The sequence below is a fragment of the Muntiacus reevesi genome, chromosome 1, assembly GCF_963930625.1.
Source record: "Muntiacus reevesi chromosome 1, mMunRee1.1, whole genome shotgun sequence".
Lineage (NCBI taxonomy): Eukaryota > Metazoa > Chordata > Mammalia > Artiodactyla > Cervidae > Muntiacus > Muntiacus reevesi.
Genome location: NC_089249.1, coordinates 67,857,190 through 67,875,035, shown reverse-complemented (window position 1 = coordinate 67,875,035; position 17,846 = coordinate 67,857,190).

Sequence of the window (17,846 nt, the reverse complement as noted above, 5' to 3'; positions counted from 1 at the left end):
GTAAGCTCTGATATATTTTCTAATCAATAGATTAGATTGTCTTTTCTAGATTTTCCAATGAATAGAATCATACATAATATTCATTTGTGCCTTCCATCTTATCCTCAGCAAAATGAATTTTAGATTCATCATGCTGTTATACGATGTCAGGTTCAATCTTTATTTGCTGATTAGTCTACACATGGACACCATCAGATGGCCAACACGGAAATCAGATTGATTATATTCTTTGCAACCAAAATGGAGAAGCTCTATACAGTTAGCAAAAACAAGACCGGGAGCTAACTGTGGCTCAGATCATGAACTCCTTACTGCAAAATTCAGACTGAAATTGAAGGAAGTAGGGAAAACCACTAGACCATTCAGGTATGCCCTAAATCAAATCTCTTATGATTATACAGTGGAAATGAGAAATAGATTTAAAGGACTAGATTTGATAGACAGAGTGCCTGATAAACTATAGATGGAGGTTCGTGACATTGTACAAGAGACAGGGATCAAGACCATCCCCATGAAAAAGAAATGCAGAAAAACAAAATAGCTGTCTGAGGAGGCCTTACAAATATCTGTGAAAAGAAGAGACGTGAAAAGCAACTGAGAAAAGGAAAGACATACCCATTTGAATGCAAAGTTCCAAAGAATAACAAGGAGAGATAAGAAAGCCTTCCTCAGTGATCAGTGCAAAGAAATAGAGGAAAACGACAGAATGGGAAAGTCTAGAGATTTCTTCAAGAAAATTAGAGTTACCAGGGGGAACATTTCATGCAAAGATGGGCTCAAAAAAGGACAGAAATGGTATGGACCTAACAGAAGTAGAATATAATAAGAAAAGGTGGCATCACCAACTCAGTGGACATGAGTTTGGGTAAACTCCAGGAGTGGGTGTTGGACAGGGAGTCCTGGCATGCTTCAGTCCATTGGGTCGCAAAGAATTGGACACGACTGAGCCGCTGAACTGAACTGAACTGTTTCCACTCTATTAATAATACCTGTACCATATGATAAATGTATGTTTAATATCATAAGAAACATTTCAGTCAGTTCAGTTCAGTCGCTCAGTAGTGTCTGACTCTTTGCGACCCCATGGACTGCAGCACGCCAGGCTTCCCTGTCCATCACCAACTCCCGGAGTTTACTCAAACTCATGTCCACTGAGTCAGTGATGCCATCCAACCATCTCATCCTCTGTCAACCCTTTCTCCTCCCACCTTCAATCTCTCCCAGCATCAGGGTCTTTTCCAATGAGTCAGTTCTTCGCATCAAGTGGCCAAAGTATTGGAGTTTCAGCATCAGTCTTTCCAATGGATATTCAGGACTGATTTCCTTTAGGATGGACTAGTTGGATATCCTTGCTGTACAAGGGACTCTCAAGAGTCTTCTCCAACACCACAATTCAAAAGCATCAATTCCGTGGCACTCAGCTTTCTTTATAGCCCAACTCTCACATCCATACATGACTATTGGAAAAACCGTAGCCTTGAGTAGAGGGACCTTTGTTGGCAAAGTAATGTCTCTGCATTTTAGTGTGCTGTATAGGTTGGTCATAGCTTTTCTTCCAAGGAGCAAGTGTCTTTTAATTTCATTCTTGCAGTCACCATCTGCAGTGATTTTGGAGCCCCCCAGAAAAATTAAGTCTCTCACTGTTTCCACTGTTTCCCTATCTACTTGCCATGAAGTGATGGGACCGGATGCCATGATCTTAGTTTTCTGAATGTTGAGTTTTAAGCCAACATTTTCACTCTCTTCTTTCACTTCATCAAGAGACTCTTTAGTTTTTCTTCGCTTTCTGCCATAACGGTGGTATCATCTGCGTAGCTGAGGTTATTGATATTTCTTGCAGTAATCTTGATTCCAACTTGTGCTTCATCTAGCCCAGCATTTCACATGATGTACTGTGTATAAGTTAAATAACTAGGGTGACAATATTCAGCCTTGATGTACTCTTTTCCTGATTTGGAACCAGATTTGGAACCAGAAACATTTGGGCTGGTTCAAAATGACTATATCACTTTCCATCCCTACCAACAGTGAATGAGAGTCCCATTTGGTCCCAGTCCTTGCCAACTCTCCATACTATCTGTTCTTTTAATTTTCATCATTCTACAGTATACATGCTGGTATAACATTGTGATTTTCATTTTTATTTTCCTGGTAAGTAATTATGTTGTACATATTTTGGTGTGCTTAATGGTCATTCATTTTTCTTCATCTGTGGAGTATCTATTCAAGTATTTGCCCATCTTTATTAGTTTGTTTGTCTTTTTTAATTGAATTGTGGGAGTTCTTTATATATCATGGGCACAAACATTTTGTCAGATATAAATAGCAGCACTCAAATGTGATTTTAATTTAGCAGGCTTTAAATATAGCAACACTGGTCATAGAATTGTAGAACCATAAAATAAATGTCTCAATAAACATTGACTTTAAGGAACCTCTGAACTCTCAGCTTCAGGACAAAAGTCCCCATTTTTGCATCGGTAATTTTCTTTTATACTCTCTGTTTAATTTTTCTACAAAAATATGTGCTTGGTTAAAACCTTTTGCCCTAAAGAATTTGACCTTGATATACTGGGATAATGAGATTTTAGTTCAAATTTTAGTGTATTCTATAGCAAACTATGTGTAAGAGTTTGTTTGTTTGTAGGGGTTGATAAACTGTAAAAAGCCTGATAGTAATAATTTTGGCATGGAGGATCAAAGGTCTCTTTTAAAATTACTCAACTCTGCCTCTACATGGCAGAGAGTGTATTGCCATAGACAATACATGAATGAATGCATGTCTCCATATTTTAAAGAAAACTTTTTACAAAATAAGTGGTAGTCTGGATTTGGCTTCCTGACTCATGTTATAGTATAAGTGTGCTCACATACACACACAAATATGCCAAAAATAATAAAAAAAATAATGTTAGTTTATTAATAGTTTTGTGAATTATATCCCTAACAGTTATCTGGCACTGTTGAGGTAAATTTTCAGGTTCAACCTCAGTGTCATTCAGTTAAATTTATAGAGAAAACATTTCTACTGCAAGGTCACAAAATGCGGTCTTATCTCTGATCAGCTATCACATAAATCTATGCCAGTCATCACAAGGGAAACTGGTGGATCAATTCAAACTTACCACCCCCTTCAGAAAAGTAATTCTAAATGCATGTGAGGCTGAAGAAGCAGAAGTAACACCATCTAAAGAAGCACTCAGAATCTGTAAAACTATTACATCAAAATAATGTGTATATTATTTAGGATGAGCCTGTGTCTTTATAAGCAAATTACTCTAAAATGCTCACTCTTTTAGGACCCACATATTAGTGACTAAGGGTTTCCCAGGTGGCTCAGTGGTAAACACTCTGCCTGCCAACGCAGGAAATGCAAGAGATGTGGGTCTGATCCCTGGGTCAGAAAGGTCCCCTAGAGTAGGAAAATGGAAACCCGCTCCAGTATTCTTGCCAGTATTCTTAACTATGGAAAATTTCATAGTTAGAGGAGCCTAGTGGGCTGCAGTCTGTGGGGTCACAAAGAATTGGACATGACTGAACAACTGAGCACACAGTAAGACACTAAATAACAATAGCAAATATTCCTCTGATCCACCCTTATGCACCATAGGACCTAGAGTGCTCAGTAATCACTATTTGAATATATACATTCTCTATGTTCACTTGTATGCAAAATGTATTGAGCTTAAGACCCAGTTAGTACAATACTAATTCCATCTTATTACCCCAAACTGGTTCGTCATCCTGAATCTCTTAATGTTATTAATCCTACATGATTTTTTCAGTCATCCAGCCAAAATCCTACCTTTGACCTGGATGGCACAAGAATCGACTGAGGTTAGAGCTTATCTGAGAATAAACTTGATAATTCTCTAGTCTGGAGAACCCAAGATTATTGGAAATGTTCTCATACCTTGTTAGTTTTTAGACACATCTTAGACCGGAGAAGGCAATAGCACCCCACTCCAGCACTCTTGCCTGGAAAATCCCATGGATGGAGGAGCCTGGTAGGCTGCAGTCCATGGGGTCGAGAAGAGTCGGACATGGCTAAGCGACTTCACTTTCACTTTTCACTTTTATGCATGGAGAAGGAAATGGCAACCCACTCCAGTGTTCTTGCCTGGAGAATCCCAGGGATGGGGTCGCACAGAATCGGACACGACTGAAGTGACTTAGCAGTAGCAGTAGCAGACCCAAGTGCTTATTTTTCCTTCTTATAAGAAGCATCTTAAGATTTATCTCCTTTGATATTTACAACACCAAATCATTAACTATTATTATTCCAATTTTAAAAGAGAAAACCAAGGCTTAAAGAGGTTATGCAACCCGTACATTTACACAGATCATTAGAGCCAGGGTTTTCATTCAATAAGACAGAGTCCCAAGACTTGAGGAGTCTGTGATCTAGTAGAACAATTCAGGCACATGCAAAATCTAAGCAATAAAGTCAAATATGTGTTATGAATGAAGTGTCTACAGGGAACATCTGAGGCACAACAAAATAGTGGAGCCTGCAGGGCCAGAACAAAATGAAAAGTTTTAGTATTTTTTTCTTTAAATCAGCATAACTTCCAGGCCAACATTCAGCTTAGCTTTTGCCTGGAGGTATTGTATATTAAGCACTCAAGCATATCAGGAAGAAAGTTTAAAAGAAAAATGAGATCAGGGCCTGGAAGCAATGAAGCAAAGGTGATGGGATCAGAAAGGTCAGCACAGAGAGAAGTGGTAAAACAAGCATTTTGTGGTTTTGAAACTGGACCTCTGATGTCATAGGCCATGATATCATGTTATTTCTCTCTCTCCCATGAGCTCCTACAGATGTCCATCCTATAGAAAAATAAAAGTTAAAAGTATATGTACTAGAAAATTCTACCTATCCAAAGTGTCTTAGTTTTAGGTTTCTGCCAATATTGGTCAAAAGTCTCTGGAGTCTACACAAAGATTGGGCTATTAAAATGGGGTAACTTGTCATTCTTCAAGACCAGGGTGAGAGGTGGGAATTACCTGCTGACACCCAGAGTCTCGTGTTAGCCTCTTGCCTCCAGATTTCCTGAGAATCTCCTCAAGAAGCCTCTTCAACTGTCAAATACTTCACACGTTGTCACCAAAAATGTTTTGGCAGAGGCATCATCTTTAAGTTTTGACATAATCCCGAAGAGAGACTTTTTCAATTATTTCTAATGGAACATTACACTCCTCTTTGGGAACTTCTGCATGAATAAAAAGGGTCATTAATGACATCTACTCTCAGCCCGGAAATCATTAGTCAATGCTTGGTGCAAGGCTTTTTTTAAGCACCTCGTAATTTTCCACTCCCCCATCACCTTTCCAACTCAAATAGCAAGTTACTGAGTTGACTATAATAAAGTCAGTGGTATTGATTCCCTGCAGGTGAATGCTATTTATTCTCCATTGTTTTATTTCCCATTTAACATAATAATATCTCACATTCCTATAGGACTGCTCCTTCTGAAGTGTTTTGCCAGTTCGGTGTTATTTCCTGACTCTCAGTAATAGGAACTGCTCTGGGGTTAGTTCCTCTGTTCACTTTCACGTGTGAAAGAGTAACTCAGGCTATTGAAGCACTGCAATAGCCTGGGAGGGGGTTACCTATCTAAAGTGAATTGTAGGATAACTGCTAAGGAATACTTATGCCTACTATATGGCCAATTCCACATCTAAACCCAGTCAAGAAAAGAGGCAATCTATTGAAAGGTTTACTTAAATTATCCACAAGATGATTCCCATCATTGAGTCAAACAGACTTTTGAAGGTCTAAAAATGTCAAATTGATCATCATACCTCTTATTTCAGCTAACCGGTATGGTATACCACTATATCTGATAAGTTAGACCAAGGGTTCTTAACCTCTCTCTCCTAATGTGTTCAAATATGCAAGACAGATAAAATAAGAGTTAAATTTGTTTCCCAGTAATTATGACTCAAAGCATTGTTTCCTAAACTTATGGGAGCACAAATGAGCAGAGCGATTATAATAAAATAACCCTGAAACTACTATGATTTATATAAAAAGAAAGTCAACGACAAACTCTGGTCCTTTATTAGTAGCAATTTGCCTTTGATATACCTCATAACATACCAATAACAAAGCATATTATCAAAAATTGCTGGTTATATTGAAAATTATGGACATATTATTTCAGTATCAATGAAATTTATTGATTCCTTCTCCCCCTACCATCTGTGATGATAGTTTTATACAGGAAATCATAAAGATTATCTGCATGTATGGCTATAATTTCAGTTCAGTTCATTTCAGTCGCTCAGTTGTGTCTGACTCTCTGGAACCCCATGGACTGCAGCATGCAAGGCATCCCTGTCCATCACCAACTCCCAGAACCTACTCAGACTCATGTCCATTGCGTCAGTGATGCCATCCAACCATCTCATCCTCTGTCATCCCCTTCTCCTCCCACCTTCAATCTTTCCCAGCATCAGGGTCTTTTCAAATGAGTCAGTTCTTTGCATCAGGTAGCCAAAGTACTGGAGTTTCAGTTTCAGCATCAGCCTTCCCAATGATTATTCAGGACTGGTCTCCTTTAGGATTGACTGGTTAGATCTCCTAGCTGTCCAAGAGACTCTCAAGAGTCTTCTCCAAAACCACAGTTCAAAAGCATCAGTTCTTCGGCACTCAGCTTTCTTTATAGTCCAACTCTCACATCCATACATGACTACTGGAAAAAACATTGCTTTGACTAGATGGACCTTTGTTGGTAAAGTAATGTCTCTGCTTCTTAATATGCTGTCTAGGTTGGTCATATATTGAAAGTATTCTGGATATTCATAACATTAAAGTGCTTCCTTAACAAATGTTAAAAAGAAATAAGGGATGTCTTTATGACAAGAAGAGTTTCCATGACTAAAAACAGAATTATATATAGAAAATGCAGTACAGCATAGTTGATAAGAGGTTTCCGTGGTAGCTCATCTGGCAAAGGATCTGCTAGAACTGGCAATGTGCAAAACCCTGGTTCAATTCCTGGAGAAGGGATAGGCTACGCACTCCAGAATTCTTGGGCTTCCCTGGTGGTGCAGATGGTGAAGAATCCACCTGCAATGCAGGAGATCCGGGTTTGATCCCTGGGTTGGGAAGACCCCCTGGAGAAGGGCATGGCAACCCATACCAGTATTCTTGCCTGGAGAATTTCCATGGACAGAAGAGCCTGGTGGGCTACAGTCCATGGGGTCACAAGCAGTCTTGACACCACTGAGTGACTAAGCACAGCACATAGTTGATGAGAGCACAAACTCTGGAGCAGACTGAGCCACTTATTGGTTTGGGGCAACACATTTAACTTTCTGTGCCTCTATTTCTTCATCTGTAACATGAAAAAAATAATAGACCGTACCTTACAAATTTGTTGTATAGATTATATATAAATCAATTGGAACATTGCTTCATGCACAGATAGTAAGTACTCGATATATGTGAACTTTTATTATCACTCATTATTGAAATCAACTATGAAAGAATAAGTGATGTTGATAGGGTGTCAGATTCTTTTAATTTTTACTTGAAAATCTCAAACACATGTAAATAATGACTTCTTCATTTGAATGGAACCATGAAAAAAATGAAAAGCTGGAGATTACATTTTTTCTCTTGTATTCATTCTCTTTAGATCAAAGCACAAAATCTATTGATAAATATAGTTGCTTGAGGTTGCAGAAGCAGTGTGAAACAAGATTAAACTATATATAGATAAAGTATTGGTTTGTTTGCTAATTTAACATTTTTGCTAAGGCTATGTTCTGTGAGTGAAGCCAGAGGAGGGGTTCTCTTCCATATAGCTTCAATTTATGAGATGGAAGCTCCATCTTGGAGTGGCACTTTGAAGAGTATCAGGGCTCCAATGTCCCATTTCTGGATTTAGTTTTATATACTATGTAGAGAAGACTGTCCTGCAAGTTGCAACTTTCAGACCACAACAGACAAATGCAAATACATGACTTCACTACATATACAAGTAGAACTTAATACACCAAAATGTGAAATAGATGATATATCATATAGGAATGACTGAAAGTATTAGTCACTTAGTCATGTCCAACTCTTTGTGACCCCACAGACTGTAGCCCACCAAGCTCCTTTGTCCTTGGGATTTTCTAGGCAAAAAGAATACTGAACAGGATAGTCATACCCTTCTCCAGGATATCTTCCAGACTCAGGGGTCAAGCCCAGGTCTCCTGCATTGGAGGGAGATTCTTTACCATCTGAGACACCAGGGATCTCCTAAGAATGATTGCTGCCTACTATTAATAGAAATTAGAAATGTATGGCTTAAACAAGGTAAAAGTTTGTCATTCATATTCCCATCAGGGTCACTGTATAGGAGTCAGTCTTCAGTGCCATCATCAGGAATTCAGTTCCCTTCTATCTTTCTTCTCTGCCATCCTTAAAATGCTGTTTTAATTCTCAAAGACATCTCTAGGACCAAAGCGACTCCTGGAGCTACAATCATTATGACACATTCAATGCAAGAAACACTGAAAAGATGGAAAAAGTAAAAAGTTTAATCCAGTTGTATAATCCCCTCTTATGGAGCTTCTCAGAAGCTAACTCAATATCTTTCACTTATACCTCACTGATCAGAACTGAGCATATGATCACACCTAGCTATCAGGAAACCTAGGAAATATAGGTTTTTTAGTTGAGTACATTCTAATCCCAAGTAAATTTGGATCTGATGCTGAGGAAAAGAAGAATATAGGTAATTTGCAGCCTCTGCCATATACACATTGTCTAAAATATTAATTTCTGTTTATCAAATTTTGTTTGCAATTTTATATATTTCAACTGTAAATACTGATAGATAAGTTAGTTCAGTTCAGTTCAGTCGCTCAGTCGTGTCCAACTCTTTGCGAACCCATGAATCACAGCACACCAGGCCTCCCTGTCCATCACCAACTCTCGGAGTTTACTCAAACTCATGCCCATCGAGTTGGTATGCCATCCAGCCATCTCATCCTCTGCCCTCCCCTTCTCCTCCTGCCCCTAATCCCTCCCAGCAGATGACAATTTTTTGGCAAATACTTTCAACAAATGCTAATTAAGCATTTAATATAATCACTAAATTATAGTAGGCACTAGGAATACAAAAGTAAATCAATTAGTAATTTTCTGTTTGTTTCGCTGGTGGCTCTGATGGTAAAGAATCTGTCTGCAGTGCAGGAGAACTGAGTTTGATTCCTGGGTCGGATGATCCCCTGGAGGAGAGTATGGCAACCCACTCCAGAATTCTTGCCTGGAGAATCCCATGGACAGAGGAGTCTGGAGGGCTATATGGGATCTCAAAGAGTCAGACATGACTGAAACAACTTAGCATGCACAGGGACAAAACAAGTGATAATTGTAATAAAAATTGTTTTAAAAAAATTGGTTGAGTTCCATTTCTGTTGAGGTAGCATTAGGAGTTTCATGACTCTGAAACTGATAATTTTTTTTTATTAACTATCTGAATATTACCTTAAAGGTTTATATCAGACAAACATTCATTCAAGAAAATCTACTAAAATTTGATAAGAACAACAAGACTCTGACACTGAAATCAAGATCTGCTTCCTCCCTTCCTCCTTTCAACTCAGTGAGACTGATGAAGCCAGGAACACAGAGCTTCCTCTCTACCCAGCTCTGAGTTGGAGAACTGTCTTCCTAAGAATGGCAGGATGTCAGTCGTTCTTGTCCAGCTCCTAGCTACTTGTTGCTAAGGCTATGTTGCAGGTGAGTGCAGTCAAAACATGGAGCTACCTTCTTCCACCCAGCTTCAACTTATGAGACAGAACCTCCATTTTGGAGTGGCACTTACAAGAATATTGGGGTCCCCGTGTCCCTTGCCCTAGCTCATATGGTGAAGATGTCACATTAGGAGAGTGAAACTGAGGCTACTGCCCTCTCTTCACCAAGTACTCAGAGTTGTCATGTTAAATATATTTGAAGAATTAAAGAAGAAAATTATCATTTAAAAAATTAAAGGTCATATCAAATAAAGATTATCAATAAGAAGACAGAAGTTAAAAAAAAAAAAAAAGAAGACAGAAGTTATTTTTAAAATAACAACAGCAAAGGAAATTCTAGAGTTGGAAAGTACAGTAATTAAAATCAAATATTCACTAAAAGGGGCTCAACAGTAGGTATGAACAGGCAAAAGAATTAGTGAACCGGATGCCAGACTGATAGAGATTATGCTCTTTGAAGAGCAGAGAAAAAAGAATGAAGTGAACAGACACTCAGAAATATCAGACACCATGAAGAACACCAACACATGCATAATAGTATTACCAGGAGGAGAAGAGAGAGAGAGAAGGAAGCTGAAAGAATATTCAAAGAAATTACAGCTGAAATGTCCCCAAATTTATGGAAAAACATTAATTTGTACACTCAGTACAAATGAGGTGGATGGGAGAAAAACTGAACTGAACTAAGGAAATGACCCTAGATAATAACTCAAATACACAGAAACAAATGAAGAGAACCAGAAATGATAAATAAGAAGGTCAACATAACAAAAGTATAAAGGCATATTACTTTTCTCTCAATCTTCTCTAAAAGTCACAAAATTAGAGGGAGGTTCAAGATGGAGGGGACATATGTATACCTATGGAAGATTCATCTTGATGCATGGCAGAAATGAACACAATGTTGTAAGTCAATTATCCTCCAATTAAACATAAATTAATTAACTTAAAAAGAAACCACATGTTTTAACTTGCCAAAAAAATTACAACAATATAGTATTGAGTTTCTAACATTTATAAATTTAAAATATCTAACAATAATACCATGAAAACAGGGACTTTTTCTTAGATAAATACCAGTGACAAACTTATCAGTTGAGTTGCCATGTTGTCCTGGGACCATCCTTTCCCACAGAGTACTCAGGATGGGGTCCTTCTTTACAGTTAGGCAATGAATGGATCTGTCCTAAAATTTCATCTTACTGCCTGTTTTCTTGGCCAGATCAATGGGAGATCCTGACCAAAACTGTCTGTTAGAGAAATCCTGTCTCAGGAAGGAATAGCCTGATTCTAGAAACACCCTTGTTCAGTCATTGGCTGGGAATAGCCTATGAGAAGTATGACTTCAAAGTGAATGCCGCGGTGGGTCCAAAGGAGCAGCAACTTGAGGAGGTCCATCAATTATGTTCCTGCAGCAGATCCTTCTGGAGGAAGATCTGAGCAGGGCATTTCCAAGGCTTCCAGGAGGCTGTATCTTTTTTCCTTGTAAATCCGTTGTAGCCCCTATTAAAATGCTCACAGAATTGCTATGAATTGTTTTTACTTGAAATATCACTTTTCAAAGCATTACACTATTGTCAGTTATACACTAAAGTCATGCCCACATGGCATTTGAAAAGTCAGTGCTGGGTTTATATAAAGGAATAAAATGACAGAGTTCATTCAAGTGCCTCTGAGCATTTTGTCAAAGCTCTGGGCTGTTTAGACAAGCTGGATGGAGCTTGGTGCTAGCCCATTTGCCAGGATTATATAGACAGTAAGCACTGTCTCCAGACAACTATCTCACCAGTGTGTGCCCTTGGTCACAAGGGAGAACTGGCAAGGGGTTATTGAACACAAACTTATCCCTTTAATCACAAAGCTTGTTAGTTCCATACCAGGGGCAAAAGCTGGATCTACTGATAACCAACATCAGCAGTTTTCTTCTGAATGATTCCGCTTCTAAACTGTAAATGCAGACATTGCAGTCCCACATTCATGTCTTTTTTTCTCAATGGAAGACTTCACTGGTTTCATTAATAGAGACAAATAGGCAACCATACCAAGAAGACTTATTTCATATTTATCCTGCCTTGACTTAAAATCACTGTCTATTATATCACTGGCCTACACGCCAAGTTCACAAAGGTATTGGCCTGTATGCAGCAGGTCCTCCCCTTCTCAAAGGAAAAGGAAAACTCATCGCTTTGTCCAGTGATGATATCAGGCAGCCCTGATTTGTCACCATGTGTTAATGATTTCATTAGATTAAAACCTGCTCCAGGAAGCCTAATTGAAAGCGGCTTGTGATTGTCTTCAAAGTCCTTCTTGTGAAAAACTCTCAAAGGGAACAGCCAGAGTCAGTTTCCCTGAAGGAAGAGTGAGCTCACAATGGCAACCCCCACTCAACAAACATCTGTGAAGCAACAAACACCATGGGCATTCCACGCTTCAACTCAGCTATTAAAGTCAGTATGCTAGCATTGCAGTCTTGCTCTGCTCCCCATGTCCTTTGCTAGAAGAAGGATCGTGTGGAAGAAGAGAGGATGAATGCACCTCGGGTGTCCAGTGAATCAGTGAGCTACCCAGTGAAGAGTAAGGGAGAAGAGAGGCAAGATATGCTTCATCGCAGCATAAAAGGAAAAGCATCCGTGTCTTTGAACAATGTATTATGCTTATTATACGATTTCTAACTTTGCAAATGAAATTTCTAATGACCAAATATAGGCATATCCTCACTGTGAACAAGGCCATTTACTCCATATACCCAGCACAAAATAGTTAAAGTAATTTGTAGGAAAAATATATTTGGTTTTCATCCACAATTCCTGGCTCACACCTACCAAAACCCTTAAAATTTCCCAGGCAATAAGAAAAATGGGATAATATTTTCTCTCTTACGCTCAGTTTGTGAAAAAACTTTAAGTTGCCTTTTTGTTCCCACCCAAGACCTTCCCAGGTGGCACAGTGGTAAAGAATCTGTCTGCTGATGACACAAGAGACACAAATTCAATCCATGGGTCAGGAAGATTCTCTGGAGGAGAAAATGGCAACCCACTCCAGCACTCTTGCCTGGAAAATTCCATGGACAGAGAAACCCGGTTGGCTACAGTCCATGTGGTCGCAGGAGTGGGACACAACTGGGCAGAGAGCACACACCAGGGAGGGTGCTGGTCACCAGGAGAACCAACTGTGTGATTAGATGGCTGGAACTTCTAATCCCACTCCCTGATTTCCTGGGAGGTGAGAGGGACTAGAAGTTGAATCAGTTGCCACTGGCTCATGATTTGGTAAGTCATGACTGTGTAATGAGGCGTCCATAAGAAATAGAAGGAAAGCTTTTTGTTCCTTTTTCCCCCTAAGAGTTTCCATGTTGGCAAATCAGAATAATTCCATGTGCAAGGTCCCACACTCCATGAGGCAGAAGCTCCTTTGTTCAGAACCTCACTTATTTCTCTCTTTATCTATCAATTTGTGTCTTCTAATACACATCCTTTTATAATAAATTGGTAAGAGTCAGACACAACTTCGTGACTAAACAACAATCTAGTGAAGGCACAAGTTTTCCAGAGTTCTGTAAGCCATGCTAGCAAATTAATCGAACCTGAGGAGGGGGTCATGGGAACTTCTCATTTACAGCTAGTGGGTCAGAAACACAGGTAAAAACCTGGGCTTGCATCTGGTGTTTGAAATGGAGGGAAATATTGTGGGATGGAGCCCTTTAACTGGAGAACCTGATTCTTTGTCTGGGTAGATTTTGTCGGAACTGAGCTGAATTCTTGGACACTCTGCTGGTCTCCAAGAAATTGCTTGTTGGTGTGGGGATGCGTGCATACACACACACATTTTGGAACTGGATCCAGGAACCCTTTGCATCCAGGAATGCAAGCATACATATGCAATCCACATAAATCTGTTGTCTCATACACACATTACTTCAGGATTTAACTAGCCATTTAGAGTTCCCACAGGCGTACAGGGCACATTGTATCCAGGGATCTTCCAGGGTCATTTGAAATCCAGGGTTGCCCTTGTGTGGCAACTTTATCCTTGCCTTTCAGTCTTATCTGAATTGAGGTAGAACCAATTAAATTATTTCCAAGAGCTGATTTCCAACAGATATTGGGACAGGTAGGACAACACTCTGCCTGGATTTGACACCAAAGGAATGTCATCTATGTGTCAGCTGCAGCCTGGTGGCAGGGAAGATCATGGCCCCTAGAGTGGCATCAGCATTTCTCTTAATGACCTCACGTGTTCTGTGGAGAGGAGGATGACAGCCCAGAGCTCTGTGGAACTGAGGGCCTTAAGGCAAAAGAGCCGTTACTCTTGTCAGGGAGGAATGACTTGAGCCATGTTAGGCCTGAGGCCATATCGTTATCTGCCTTAGTTTGCTATATCTGGCTCACTTAACTGCCTCTGCAATGCACACTTTTATTCCACAGACCCTTCGCAGAGAAATATAGATGGCTGCCATCCGTATAAACACCAGGAAGCTTGTAATTGCCCTCTGTTCCTTAGCCAGCATGACTATGGCTTACTATGGGTAAGAAGTTCAGGAAAGCATTAATAAATTTACACTCACACCCCAAACCGACAGTTCTCAACCATCGTGTCACAGCACTCATGGAAATAATGATGGATTATGAAGTTTACTGAAAGTAGTCTGTTACTAAAAATAAAGTATGGCCATTTTCAAATTGTTTGCTTTAAAAATAATAATAAAATGGAAATTCATCCCATGATAATAATATCACTCCCTCCTACTTTCATTCTGATATGTAATCTTGAGATAGTAAGAGAAGAACAGAGTTAAAGAGGGAATCTTGGGGTAAAATATGTATAATCTTTGTCTGTTCTTCTCTGTGTAGCTGCCCAGGTGGGGTAAGCATTTGAGAATATGTGCACAGATCATTATCAATGGTCACATTTTGAGGAAAAAAAGAAAAGAGAATGAGAGTGAGATCAGATGCCCAGATTTGTTTAGACATGCAATCCTTGGTTTACAGATGGATCATGTTCCAAAAGAATATTTGTGACTCAGGCACTTTCCATAGGCTAATATTATTCTTGATGCTAGTTTCTAACACCATTAAATATATTCTCAGGTTTTTAATGGATAGAACGATGGAAATTTGCCCCTTTCTGGGGGCCGAAATGAAATTCTGGGCTGTTGGGAAATAGAACTAAGAGAGAATGATTCTGACTCCCATTCATATGTACAGACGCTTCTGATGTCAACCTCCCTAGGAACTACCTGTCACAGATAGAGTAGAGTGAAGAATTTTATTCTCTAGAAGTGTTCCATGAGAATTCTTCACAAGAAATGTAGGATAAGAGAAAATAGGCACTTCTTCAAATGAGAGAGGGCCATAAAGCACGGTGCTGACAAAGAATAGAGTGACCTGTCCTGGACAGAAGTAGGAGCTGTTGTAGGTCATAGGAGGAACAACATGACAGGCTTACAGAAGGAAGGAAGTGGCAGAAGCAGTCCGATGCAAAGAAACAGGATTGATAAATGACAGCAGGAGGGATTTTCCTGAGCATTGTCCTAAGGATAGAACTTTGGGGAGAAAAATTAACATCTAGAGAAAAAGTCTGGGAGGCTTTCTGTTTCACACACAGGATAAAACCTTAGGTTAACCTCCTTCAGGAAAATCTTCAGTGAGAACTGACATCATTCTTCAAAGCTTCTGAAGTTGGGGTGGTGTCTCCATGTCACATGTCACATGACTGTGCAAAGGCTGGACCACTCTTGTTCACAAAGAGGTCACACGAGGATTGATTCCTGCCCTCAAATTCATGAGATATACAGTATCTTTCCCTTGAATAAGTTAAGCCTCCTCCAAGAATGCTTTATTTCTGGATGCTTGTAATACTACAGATTTTATCTTATGAAACTTATTAAGGATTGGAGCTAGTTACTAAGCAAAAGTGAATAAAATTATTTTTAGGATCTCAATATACATAAAATAGCATTATAAGTTCCACTAGGTTGAAGATGCTGTAATAGTACATTTTTTAAGTATTTGCACTGTATATTTAAGCTTGTAATGGATTTTTATCTACATTCTATCATTTAGAGCTTATAATAACCTAAGATGAAGGCAAGGTCAATATCACAAGATGAGGAAACCAAAACTTACAGAAGTGACTTACCTTGCCAATGTTCATCACAGTAACAAGCTTGAGAACTGAGCAAGTACCCACTGGTTTCCACTCCAGATATAGTGAATGACCTTCCTGTTAACGGGAGATTAAAAAAAAAAAAAAGAAAAAATTATCAACCTAAGACAGAAATGGCACCTAGTACTGCAAGGAAATGGGAGATTATTATAGATAGTGGAATTTGCTCGGCTTTTGTTTATCTTCCTTTCTATTATGCGACCACTGAAATGCTCATGAGCTTTAATAGGCTGCCCTGGATATCAACTCAGTTCCATTATAACAACCTTGAAAAACTAATTCTCAGCATCATTTATATAAGAATTACTATAGTCTATTGTTACTTAATCTTAGATTCTTTGGACCATTTATCCACATTTGACCTCAGTCTTTTTCTAGGACCAGCATGTGAATTGAAGATGATCTTTAAAATAAGTGAACTGAGGAAGTGAAATTTCTCCTTTGACCTACCCAAACAGCAAATCATCAATATGTTAATGGTTGGACTTCCTTGGTGGTCCAGTGGCTAAGACTTCATGCTCCCAATGCAGGAGGCCTGAGTTCGATCCCTTTTAAGGGAGCTAAGATCCCACATGCTGCAACTAAGAGTTCACATGCCACAACTAAAGATCTTACATGCCGCAACTAAGATCCAGCCAAATAAATACATACATTTTTCAAAGACGTTAATGGGCAAGTAATGTCATGTGAATCTTGAATAAATGTCTTAAGCAGGTTGTTGTTGCCATTCAATCAATCACTTAGTCATGCCCGGCTCTGAGACCCCATAGAATGCAGCACGCCAGACTTCGCTGTCTTTCACTATTTCCCGGAGTTTGTTCAAACTCATGTCCATCAAACTGGTGATGCCACCCAACCATCTTTTCCTCTGTCTCCCCCTTCTCCTCCTGCCATCAATCTTTCCCAGCATCAGGGTCTTTTCCAGTGAGTTGCCTCTTCGCATCAGGTGGCTAAAGTAATAGAGTGTCAGTTTCAGCATCAGTCCTTCCAATGAATATTCCAGGCTGATTTCCTTTAGGCTTAACTTGTTTGATCTCCTTGCTGTCCAAGAGATTCTCAAGAGTCTTCTCCAGCTCCACAGTTCAAAAGCATTAGTTCTTCAGTACTCAGCCTTCTTTATGGTCCAATTCTCACATCCATGCATGACTACTGGAAAAACCACAGCTTTGACTAGACAGAGCTTTGTCAGCAAAGTGATGTCTCTCCTTTTCAATACACTATCTAGGTTTGTCATGGTTTTACTTTCAAGGAGCCAGAGTCTTTTAATTCAGGACTGCAGTCACCATCTGCAGTGATTTTGGAGCCCCAAAAAATAAAGTCTGTTTCCATTTTTTCCCCATCTATTTGCCGTGAAGTGATGGAACTGGATGCCATGATCGTAAGCATGTGGGTTGTTTTTTGGCTTTTTTTTTTTTTTTTTTTTTGATCACTGAATACACTTTTGTCCATCTAGAATTAAACTCAAAACAATCTTTTGGTCAATAAATACACAGAGCCTTGTACAAGCTTATCAGAAATTCAGGCTTTATCTGTCAAATCACTCAAAAACTCTATGTGTCTCAGTTTTTTCATTTATAAATAGGGTAAATGGTATCTAACTTGAAATTTTTTTGTGTGAAAGTTAACAGAGCTCTTATACATGAAATTGCCTAGCCATAGCACAAAAAAAGAAAGAAAGAAAAAAATGATGATCCTAAACATGATGTACAGCTAATCTGTTTTGTTGTTGTTGTTGTTGTTGTTTTCTGGGAAAATTAAGAATTGGCTCCAAAATTTTAGCCAATTTTCTCTGTCAGTCTTTTCAAACTGCATTACGATCAGATTCAACATTTACTTCCTGTCCCTAACTGTTTTGCTCTGTGAATGTTTTAAGCAGCCTCTGCACCCCTCCCTTGATGTAGCCTGAGTGCTCCCAGGTACACCAC